The following is a 12,631-nucleotide window of genomic DNA, read 5'->3' on the forward strand; positions in this document are numbered from 1 at the left end:
GCTCTTCTATGAATGGACGACTTCTGCATGTCTGGAATTAAATAAATAGCAGCCACATTGCACTACATCTCTCACCTTTTCTCATCCTTCCTGAATACCCAAGACAAAAGTCACTGAGCAATCCTAGATTTCCATGGTCTTCCTGGAAGATGCACTTGCTTCCAGGTACATCCTCTTTCGTGGTCAGTATATATTGCGCTTCTGCTCATGAGCTCTGCTGCAGTGGCGGCAGCCCCTGGTTCAAGAAGCTGGGCTCTGTATGGGCAGTAGGAGACAGTTCCAGTCCTTCCCCTCTCTGCTTTTACAGAAGCAGGGAGGGGCAGCCCCTCTGAGACAAACCTGGTGGGCAGGGTGATATCATCCAGGACCACATCCAGGCTGAAGGTAACCACCAGTTTAAGACAGCTTGCCTGGTAGTCTCTGCATGTATACCCTTATGTGCCTCAGTAATCTTCCCAGTTTTTGCTAGAGCTGTGTTCTATCACGAACTTGCTCCTCTTAGCACTTATAGTCTGTTCTGAAACCTGAAACTCTGAGCGTAAACTTGGAGCAGCATCTGTATCACATGTAATGAAAATTCTCTATGGGGTAGGAATAAGTCCTTACAGCAATGTCAGATTTATGCTTCTTCTCGAGACAGGGCAATATTCAAATGAGCGAGATGAGAGTCTGGCAGAATTATAAGGACCTCTGTTTGGAAGATCCCACACAGATACAGAAGTGCTTCTCTTCTGTCAATATATCTAACAGGAGTTTCACAGAGAGAGGAACAGACTGCAGGCTTCCAGTATGAATGTTGCTGAATCTGATCAGTATGAATCTGTTACTGATTGTAATGCTATCTCTGAATTAGTTTTTATTCCTTCCCCAATTCAGAGAGACCCAACAGAGGAGTGGCTTCACAGTGGATAGTCTCTTCAATTAATGCTAAAAAGTTTTGGATGTTATGACAGTTCTTACCAAGGCCAAGATTCAATGCAGGAGGAGGCAGCATATATAGGGAAGAGATTTACATGCACATTAGTTCTCTGTATAAATCTGTCTCCTTCCTGAAAAACAGCTGTGAGCTCCACAGACCCAGGATAACTGTAAGTAACAGAGGGTGGAAGATTTATTATTTCTTTTAATACTTTAGCAATGATGTTATTTATCTGCCAAATGACAGACCTCTTAGTGGCAAGGATTTCGTGTTCCATCAGACTGCCATTTGAAGTAGCCTGAAAAGTTTGCAATCTGCTATGCAAATAAGAGGAGAGAAGAGTTTGCTCAGAAACAGTTGTAACCCATGAAGAGCAAAACAAAATCCGTTCTGGCAAGGAGCTGCCCCTCTGAGTCCAGCTACTACAGTCTGCACAGCAGATTGATAACCTCTGTTTGCCCCTCCAGAAGGCCTCTGTTTTACCCATGCTGTGCCAAGGAGGAGCAGAAGGCATTAACTGAGAAGCAAGTGAGGTCAAAGATGGGTGTTCTGAATGAGCTGAATGATCAAACTGTGCCGCAAGCTAAATTCAGGTTAGTGTAATAGATCCCTCGGACTACACCACTTTTTCATGTTGCTGCTCAGGCAGCCAAAGCCTAAGGCCTCTGTTGCTGAGAACTGACAGTGCAGGATTGCTTATACTTCTGTTGTACTAATTATTTTTGCCCAGCTGCTGCTGAAAACATCTGCACTGTGAGGACAGTCCAGGTTGTCACATCATCAGACAAGGTATCAGGAAAAGGCAGCTTTCGTCCCGTGAATCTCTAAACACCTCAGAGACAGAGGTAAAGAAGTTTGGTCAGGAGAAAAGCTCCCATCTTGTCATGACGAGTGTTATAGTGTTAGCCTGTGGATTTTCTACCATTAGTGAGAAGAGGCAGCAGGAAAGGCTTGTCCTTGCTTCAGAGGAACAAGGAAAGCACTGTGTGTGAGGGGATGCAGCAGCTGGTGGGAGCGAGAACAGTGGCTCTGTAAAACGTGGGAGATGCTCTGCTCTGCTGGACGCTGTACCCAGTCCTCAGGCAGTTACATGAGGAGAGAGCTGTGCCCACCCACAGCCAGCACTGAGGGTGCTCCTGCGACAGGCTCTTGCCCAGCTGAGCACTGACCCTCCCTGCAGCCTGGGCAGGGCTCAGGCATTTGCCCCCCAAGGGCTTCCCTTCTCGGCTCTCCTGCCCCGAGGCACAGAGGCACCAGATGCTGTACAGGCAAAGCCCTCTTCAAGATTGGCCTCAGCTACATTCAAACCCAGATGTGGGCGATGCTGCCTGGGGATTGCATTAAACTGTTTACTTTTTCTTCTAATCTATCGGAAGATTTTGCCAAGGTATCTTAGAATGCAGCAGAAATGCCTGTTATTCTTGGACCTTACTAGTGTCCTTTGCTCCTGTAAATTACACGAAGGGTGAGCAACACAGTGTGCATTATCTTCTAAAGAGGCTTTTTATTATTGCAGTGCCAAGCTAGGAGAGAGCGTGAAAAGAGCAAAGCAGGCAGTGAGTATTACTTGAGTTGTTGTGCTGTTCAAGGCTTGAAAAGGGTTGCTCTGAGCCATCGTCAAATGACCCCTGCTTTCAGTGTGGCTGGGTGGATATTCCCTAGTGTAGGGCTGCTGGGCTGAATCCAGCCCTAAATCTTTGAGAACAGAGCTGCTGTGAAGAGTGACACGCAGCTTTTTTCTACATGGGAATATCAAGACAGGAGTAGCTTAAAAAAAATAGGTCAGAGTATTTCTATTTTAAGTACTTGTCAAGAAATAAAGAGGTGCAGCTTGGTTTTTCTGGTTTGCATCTCAACATTTGTGAGGAGTGTCACAGTGACGGTGTCAGAGCTGAATTGGCAGCCTCAACTCCAGGGCACCCTCTGTGGGGTGAGGCCACCCGGGGCCACCCTGGGTGCTGCCCGCAGCCCGGCTGTCGCAGGCTCCTGCGCCCGGAGCTCCTGCTTCTGGGGAGCAACGGTATGCTTAGGAAAATGTTTGCACTAACTAAGAAATGCTCTTACAGTTTTTGCTTTGTTGATGCTAAATATCTGCCAGGCTGCTCTGGAATAAAATAAAGCACAGTATCAGATCAAATTCACTAACAGCAAAATCCTATTAACTCTGCATTTTCTCACCATACAAAGGCTAGTCATGGGATTCTCGGTAACAGTAGTCTCATTCTGCAGAGCAGATCTTATTTTACATTCTTGGGGCCAGACACTCAGTTGATGTAAGTAAGTACATCTCCAAGTTGTAGCTACCCTGATTTATACTAGCTGCAATGCTGACCCTCTGTTAATTGCACACGTTACAATTCTCTGGAATTTCTCTTGTCACAGACTGCAATAAAAAAGCATTTTCTAGTGGTGAAAGGTCAGTAAACAGATCTGAGATGAAACAATCTCTTTGTGATTATGGTTATGCTTTAAGAATGATTTTGTCCCTCCACAAACATAACATACGTGGTCCACCTAGGAGTTTTGAACAAAAATGCTTGTGCACAATGACTACAAATAAAACAATAAAGTAAATTGTTTCCACTTTTAAGCACAATTGTTTAAGCACAATTGTAAGCACAATCCTGACTTTAAATCTGTCTGTCTACATGCAATTCATCCTCCTAGGAGCTGCTGATGATTGCTTGCCTATTTCCTTCACTCATGGCTTATAAGACCATCCCCAGGGCAATGCCTGTTAATTTCTAATTTAGCCTAGTTTAACTAGCCCAGTTGTTCAGCAACCCTTAGACAGACAGAACTAGATTTCTGGACTTGCTTTTCCTCAAGTCAGCTGCAATCAGGCTGAAGGTGAAGAGCCTGTAGTCATTTAAGTACAATATCAATTTACAGGCCTGTGCCTGCACCCTTCCTGGAGCTGGACGGTTTGGCAGGGGAAGACGTATCCCTGGTGGCAGGACAGGGGCAAACAGCCACTCCAGCTTGTACAGAACAGCTCATCTTCCTAGCCTGGACTGGTCTGGTTTTTTATAGAGCACTGTCATTGCTTCAACCTCATCTGCTGTTCCCGTGAGAAATGCTGAACCAACAGTCTGGGGACCATAGACTTGTGTCTCCCACGAGGGGCAGCAGCAGGACAAGCACACTTGGCCCACCTGAGGCCAGCCAGTGTGAGCCACCCTCCAGACTGTTTGCTTGTGAAGGAGCTACACGACAGCCTATGGCAGTGACCGGCAGTCCAGGAGACCGGCAGCACACTTGAGCTGCTCTGAGCATCGGGATACTCTGTGCCTCCAGTGTCTCCTCTTTGCCTGCCAAGATGCTCCCTTCCATTTATGCCCCATTCTCCCAGAGACCCATGCGGGAGAGGCTCGGACATAGACCCTGGGAATGCCAGATACTGTCCCATCCAAACCTGTGTCTGCCCCACCAAGTAAACATTATGGTGCTATGAATATCCTGTGTTCCTTCCACCCTTCATGCCCACCCTGTTTAAGTACCAGTGCCTTTTTACACAGCTCAGAGCCTGCTCCACACCTATGGAAGCCTTGCATGCAAGTGCCTGTCAGGCAGCTTGCTATGCGATGATCTCAGGCTTTGGAGCTGGGGCTGTCATTTTACCTGACTGGAGGCTGTTTCCCTTACTTTGACCTTACCAGTGGACAGTTCCAGTAATAACCAAAAATGGCTCATAACACTACGAAGAGAGTAGTAGAAGCAGACCCTTTGTGAGCCACACACATACACACATATTCATTAGTCTTCGGAAAGAAAAGAGAGCTAAAATCAGCAGCAGACATTACGACTTAAGATTTCCTCCCTAGGTTTCTAACTTGATGGTGGTATGTAATGAAAAGAGACTTTGTAAAACAGAAGGAAAACAATTAGATCCCTTAAGTTTTTGCATCTAAATTGATGCAGACACTATAAACAAGTATTAGTCTAAGAACTCCACAGGCATCTGCAATTTCAGAGCCACTTCAGATTTTACAAATCACAGAATCTACTCTGGCTTTTCATCAGAAGTATTAGCACTGATTTCTTACTAAACTTCCATCTAGTTGCATAAGGGAATAAATTTAATATTCTCTTTCACTGTTTTGGGTTTTAGTCCTTCCATCGTGCTGCATGGAGGTATGACTTCTTTGTCCTTGTAAGAACCCATAATTAGAGTACAGATTGATTACACAATGTCTGACATAGCTGCAGACTCTATGCATTGCAAGTCAGTTTTGAACTTAGGGAGTATGACACAGCTGAGACTGCATATGGTTTAGTGTTATATGGGAGGAATTTATGGGAGATACTTGGAAGCAGAAATCAGATTAAAAGAGAGAATTATTATTTTTTACTTGCCTAAATGTGAACATAAATAAGGCTATACATAGATTTTCTGCATTAGTCGAGGAAAAGGATTATGAACACTTCCTCTAAGCGATGGCATTATTAAATGTTCACTTGACGTGTGAAAAGCTTTATTCTGTGATTTAAAAAACAGTGACATAGTTATTAGGCCAAACTGACCTGTATTACTTTAAATGTTTGCCAGATGCATGGAAAATTATTAGAGCACAATTGAATACGGAGCATTCAATTGACATATGAATAGTTCTGAATTCCTTCTCTGGGGTAAAGTTTCAAAAAATACCAAAGAGTGTAATCAATTTAAGAGCAGGACTAACCCATCAGTAAAGCAGAGATAGTATTCATTCAGGCACTGCAAACACATTTGAATATGGAAACATATTTCAGCCTCAGGCTTCCAAGAAACACTTACATAGGATGGGGATAAAATGGCTGTAAAATGTCAGCTACCTTGATGGTCTTTTTATTAAGCGAGGAAGTAACCTGAATCTGTTTTGCCTGCAGATCTGGATTTACCTGTGTCATAAGAAATGACAGAAAGCCTTTGCTGGGAGTTATTAAAAAAAAAAAAAGTAGAGGCTGAATTCAGTCCTTTTTCTGTCCAACACTTGCTGAGACTTTATTAGCCAGCATTGTTCACATCTGCTTATAGGGAGCACACCAGAGGAGCATGTGATCCAGCTGTTGCTATGGTATCTAGTGGGATTTAAAGAGAACAGCAGAAGAAACAGCGGCAAGAACCCCTCCAGCTGACACCTGAGTTAAAGGGACATTGCCAAAAATGATGAGTTGAACATCCTTAACCTTTATTTGTCAGGTTTTTCTGAAGGAATTTAGTATTTAGCACTCCAGTGAGAATTAAGAGCACCTGGAGCCTCTGGGGGAAAGGATAACAATACCAACAATACTGTCATGCAATTTCTTTTTAAATGCCTCCTTAATTTAGCAGAATGACATCTGCTCTGAACTGAGCTCTGAAAACATTCAGTAGGTCTAGCTCATCATCAGTGCAAGAGGATAGATACCTAGTTCATTACAGAAATCAATGTGTAGCCAAGGGCACAACAGCTAGCACCTTGAACCAACCTTTCCTTGTCTCTCCCTCATTCCTGCCAGACTATAGATAATAGAAAGACATCAAAACCTTGTTCCCCAGGTACTTCCCAAAGCAATACTGCTCACCCTAATGCCCTGCTGCTGCATTGTGCATACAGCCTATCAGAAAAACAGACATACAGAATGAGGTACACACAAAAATCTGTTTTGGGGACTGTTTTTCCATCTTCTTCTTCAGACAGAGGTTTTCCAAGAGCTGTTAACTACTAAGCAATGAAACTCCAACGAGTGTTTGTTTGGCTGAGCACAATACTCATCCTTTTGTGAGCCAGCCAGCAATTTGGAGCCTGCAAAGCCTCGGGAGACTGGGCTTTCCCCTCATTTCTGCTGGTACTTCCCTTCAGTGGGTCGGTCAGAAATACTGGGATTACTGTTCTGGCTCTGTTGCATGCCTGTGGCCAGCCAGGCTCAGCCTGTGATAATCGGTTTTGTGAAAGCGAAAACAATGTACTACGCATGGAGCATCCCTTGCTCTGGGCCCTGGAAGACATCCATGGATAAGAGAGCACCTATTTGAGATGATGTTATATTTGGTCATAAAGTGGCTGTGAAGCAGCTGTCCTTGCTCCTGGGGAAGTTTTCTGTTTCTGCCATCCCATCCTTGAAGTCTCAGGGCTACTTTCTATGCCTGGGCATTAGCCTACAGCCACCCAACATGCTCTGAGGTGGAGGGACTCTGAGGCCAAAGCCCAACAGAGGCCAGAGCGATGAGCACCCAGGGACCTCAGTCTGCCATGTTGCTCTACCCACCTGCCCAGGGGAGGCTATAAATCTCCTCACTGAATGCTTGTCCTTCCCCTCTGCCATGGTGTGGCTGTGGGTGACTGTAGTAGCATGCAGGAGAGCCTACAGAACTTGCCCCTCTGCGGTGCTCTGGCTGGTTCTTGGGAACCAGTGTATCAAGGGGTGTCAGTGTCCCCCCAGCTGGGAAGAGCTGAGGTTTGGGATTTCACCTAGTTGTGGATGAAGTTTCAAGTGAGGCTGATTTTGTCCTGATGCTTCCTCCATTTCTATCATTAGCCTTGATGATGATAACCTCTGAGAGCCACCACCATGTCCGCTGTGTAGCTGCAGAACTACTGTGCGTTCCTTGCAAAGACAGAGGACCAGACGTGATGCTAATGAAAGAACAACGCATGCTGTGTTGAATGAAAACAATGAAGGAATCTGCTTTCCTGACTTGAACACAGATAGCTCTGCCAAAGCTAGGAGAGGGCTTAAAAATGTATTTCTTCTCGCTGGTTCCTTTTGAATATTATAGACTTCATGAATTAATCAGGAGAATACTTGGTGTAGTAGGTGGAGATATGAGAGGCTGTTTATGTTCAGCAGGAACACAAAATGCTTTGTAAAACTAATCTATAAAACAAAGACTTGCAAGAATTGTATGCAGTTTAATAGCTCACTTATACAACTTGATGATAAAACATGCATAATCCAATATTATATGGCTTTTTTTCCCCTGACAGAACATGAATAATGTAAGGTATTTTTTTTCAACCACAAACCCCTTGCCATGACCCAGTCAAATATTATCATCCTAGAATGTATAACCCTGCAAACCAAACCAGGAGACATCCCACTCTGCACAAGTAATCCTGCTACGCACATGTGACAAAACAGCAGGGCTGGGCTAAGAGCTTGGATAAGAAGAAGTGGCTCTCATATGCTTCCAAGATATTTGTTATAATTGGCCTCTGAAAGTTCATCTGCTAATTCCACAGTAGAGGAAGGCTGTAACTTTTCGTAACACGGAAAGAGGCACTTCATGGCAACACTCCTCAGTTCAGGAGTGCCAACAAGCCAGCTTATCAAAATGCAGATAAAGAAGCAACAGAAAAGAAGTTTGGGAACTTCTGCTGAAGGGCTGTTCAGTGTGCTGGTGAATGCAGTGAGCAGAAGGCAGGAAACTGCAGTTAGTGAGGCTGCTGCCTAGGTCATGTCTGCCCCTTGCTCTGCCCCTAACCATTCAACCTCTCTTCCATTGTGTCTGGCACTAAACCTTTGCAAGCTTCTTCCTGTTGATTCCACAGAATTCTAATGTCTGTCTTTTTCCTTGTTTTGATTAATTTTGGTCGTTTAGGACAAAATCACGGCCTTCCTTCAGAAAGGCAGACCTTTGCCAGAGACACTACTGGACGTGGGAATTTGTCCCTGATATACAGTCCCTGATATCTTTCTTTTTCATACAGAAGATACTTAATTGCACTGTCTATTGGCATCACAAGTTACTATTTCCAGTCCATTTTTTTCCTTTGTCTATGTATTTTTGCATCTTTGCCTCGGCTTTCTTTGCCTAAAACTTTCAACAAGCAGAAGTGCTTTTCAATAAAAAAAGCTATTTAAGCCACAAGAATTTTCTCTGCCTTCTGCTTCTGTATATCGTGTGGACTTCTCCTTCTCTTCCCACATCCTCTACACCTTTGTATTTGCCTTTCTGTGCTTCTGCTGCTCAGCCTGTGTACTAGTGTGATCTCACCTCTGCTATAGTTCTTCGTCATTTCCCTCCTGCCCCTTGCAATCCCATTTCTCTTCATTCCCTAGCTGCCAGCTCTCTATATCCCTCCATATGCAGGAGGCTCCTGTTGCCATTTCCACATATACAGTGGGAGGTTACAAATATATATATTGATCCAGTCAGCTCTTGAGTGGCTGTTCAGCTGCAGAGATTTCCATCTCTCATTATTCCAATGGGCAAGTGGAATAGAAACCTATTGACATGGGAGAATATGAAGGTCTAGATTGGCATGAGCAAACTAGTCAGAGGTGACACTGTGCATGCCCTGTATGTCCCCAAATGTACTCTCATGTCTATTTTAAATTCCTACTCATTTGGAGACCAAGGAGATTACTCTCAATAAACAATTTGCTTGAAAAATATCCTTTGTAGTCTTGGTGGTTTAGTGAACATTGCTCAGTTACCCTAAATTATTTCCTTAGTTACATTTTTATTAAGATGCCCAGAGTGTCTTGAGTATGAGGTAGGTTCCCAGGAATTAAAGATTAACACCATCACGGTTTCCCTGGAGATTTCAGAACACGAAAGGGCAGATTGCTGGTGTACAGAAGGCAAACTCCTGTTATGGCAACATGTTCACAGCTGTTATGAAGGGAGGCAAAGCCTTGCAAAGTGAGGTCAATAAACCAGACAGTAAATCAAGTTTATGAAAGTCGTGACTGGTGGGACTACATTAAAATGTTATCTGGGAAATGTATGACAGCCATGGATGAAATAACTTTTGTCTCAGGAAGGCGGGTGGGAGCAGATTGATTTAATCTGTTGAGAAGCAGGGAAGAAACACTGAATATTGATACGTTGGGAACCATCTATTGACTAAATGAGAGTGAGAGTCAGGAGCAAAACAATATGTAGTGGCAACACACACAATGCTCTGTTTAAAAGTTCTTATGTGACATAAACGGAAATGAAGTTTTGCAAAGAGGCTTGTTCTTCTGGAGAATCCCACTCTTTTTTTTCCTGTGTTTTATACTTTCTAGAGCTCATAGTGTGTTTTGTTTGCCAAGTGTACCTACCTATTTCCCAGTGAGAAGCAATGTTTTTTTTTCAATATAGGGAACAGGTGATATTAAGAAAGGATTCTGAGCATGATGGCAGGGAAGTTAAATGTGTTGAATCTTTGTACCAACTTTCACATATGGTTTTCAGAATTAGCTCCAGTGAACATATACTTCTGTTTGGAACCTAAATTTCAGATAGTTCAATTTCCAATAACTAATAGTTAAAAAGATAAATAATAAAGTTAGTAAGTCCAATTATTCCCTGTATAAATACTCCAAACAGGCTTGAAATCTGGTAAATGAATGTAGTGATTTACTTGAAAAGTAAGTGGGCAGCGGGCTGGTTTATCAGAAACAAATGATCCTTCCCCAGTACTTGCTAACTTCCTCTGAAAGCTGTAACTGTTGCTGTTTCGCAGCAAGATACTCTGAACACAAAGAACAAAGTGTTAAATGGCTGTGTTCCAAGCACACGGTAGTGGCTTTGTTATGACCTAACTACACACACTATGTATGGCAGCGTTTTTAAGGAGCAGTAATGACTTTTATTAGACCAATATAATTGGAAAACCAGGCAAGTTTTCTTCAAGTCTAGAATAAAAGCAGTTGCCCTCAAAGCTAAACACAGGTGGAGAACAATTGCTGTGAATTTAATTTTCAAACCTCTGTAAGATTCTTTGTTTGAAGTTGCGTTAAGATTTGCAGCTCCCTAATACAAAATTAATTTAAGCTCCAAATTTGAGCGTCCACCTGATTTTTCTGCGTGCAACAGTTTGCTGCCTGGCAGCTGTTTTAATCTGCAAGCATTAATAGTACATGTGATATGCTGTTTTATAAAGACCACTTATTGTACAGCACTTAAGGTATAAAACGTACTCAGCTGACACAAGAGTACTGTGGTTCCAACCCCAAAGAACTCAAGGCATCTTTAAAACTTATTCCTTACAGCTTATGGCTATGAGTAAACTGTCTTTGTTAGCTGGGTTTGAGTTCAGGCTTGTTCCCAAGCTGAGTGCTATGGAAAGCTATAGAAATCTACAGAAACAAGACCAAACTGGAAGGAGCACAAATTAAAAGAGGAAAAGGAGGGGTGTGCCAATGAGGTCTGTAACCTGTTTCGTCCCTGGAGGGTGCCTGAAGTGCACTACCATGGAGAGTTCACTACTCCTAAATACAGAAATTTCAAAGATGTTATGTCTTGCCCTCGGTTACTGGAAACCCCTTCTAAAGCAAAGGAATCATCCATCCTAAAAGCATTAACACTGGCAGATCCAGTCCAAGTTCTTTGATCAAATAGTGACAGCCCAAAATATTACTCAGAGTGGTGCCAGTTCTATCCTGCGCTTCAAGGGAACAGCAAAGCACCATTATTTGAATTACACATTTGGTCCCCAGGCTGCATTAAGCCCTTAGAAAAGGCTCTCAAACTTCATATCCCTAAAAGTAGTAGACGAAATAAAGAGAAACATGAAGGACAGGGGAAAGAAAAGAGCTCTATCAAATTAGAGAACACATATTAGACTTTGTTTCTCCTGAGAATGCTCTCTGCCAGGTTGGTATAAAATGCTGGTGTTCAAACACAAGTCTGCTCATTTAGAGTTCAGGTTGTACAACAGCGCTTAGCTAACAGATGTTTCTGAATGTAAAAGAACACTCTTGTCTGTAGGACTCGCATGCTCCAATGGTATCTAGCCATTAAAATAAAATTATAGAATCAGGAAGAACCAAACTTCATGTAGTAACACCTGTAGGATCCAGAAGTGAGGCAAGAGCCATTTATAATCAACCTGCTTGTCCTAAGTGCTAGATCATATTACACCAAGGTTTTCTGTAGATGCTCCAAGCACAACAAGGAAACAACAACAACAAAGGAGAACAGAGGCAGTAGAACTTAAAAAACTGTTCAGCCACATCTGCTCTTTACAACAGTTGCTATTATGTACGCACACTCACTTGTCTTCCCTGTCTCTCCTGAGTCAAAGACTAAATCAGATTCAGCCAGAAGGTGGCCTAATTAGATTGCTTTTATATTTAAGGTAGTACCACCTGGAGTCATTAACACTATAAATTATAGGAGTTCTCTCATGACAGAGCACTACAGTGCTTGATGAATAGGAGGCAGAGCTGAATGGCTTTAGAAATCAAGACAGAAGGAATCAGAAGAGCATGGGAGACTTCTGGGGCTGCATCTCAGTGGGTTTTATGAAAGAACATTATGTATTAAGAACAAGAGGGTGGCTTAGACAACAGAAAACATCAGCATGGATAATGTTTATGCTTTATGGACTCAGCATGAAGTTTTAGGCTCTAAATGTGCCTTCATTTTCAAAACAGAGGGGCAAAAAAGGAAAGGTTTCCCAGATATGTGATATTTTTAATACCAAACAACACTGCTATATGGATATCTTATAAAAATGCCTGGGCCACACATAGTTCCTGGCTCCTCATTTCTCTGAGAAATTTCCAGTATGACACAGGAGCAGAGAAGACAGAGACAGAGTCTTTGCCTGTTATTGCTGCTCTTCAGAGGTATGGAAGCACTAAGACGTTACACAGCAAGCCCCTCAGCAGGGACTGGTGATATGGGGTGGCCAACTTCAACCACTTTTGCATGGTCTGATTTAAAAGGACCCTGGCATTTAACATCATATGAAAATAAGGCCTTGTTATGATGCATCTACACATGCACCCAGAAATCAAGACACTGTTCAA

At 43.0% G+C, this 12,631-nt stretch overlaps 1 long non-coding RNA gene across 2 annotated transcripts in view; it reads right to left on the reverse strand.

Annotated features, from left to right (window-relative positions):
- The window catches only part of LOC140657783 (uncharacterized), a 185,548-nt gene that overhangs the window by 18,391 nt on the left and 154,526 nt on the right, over positions 1–12,631 (reverse strand). The window lies entirely within an intron of this gene.

Source organism: Ciconia boyciana, chromosome 10 (assembly GCF_034638445.1).
Source record: "Ciconia boyciana chromosome 10, ASM3463844v1, whole genome shotgun sequence".
NCBI lineage: Eukaryota > Metazoa > Chordata > Aves > Ciconiiformes > Ciconiidae > Ciconia > Ciconia boyciana.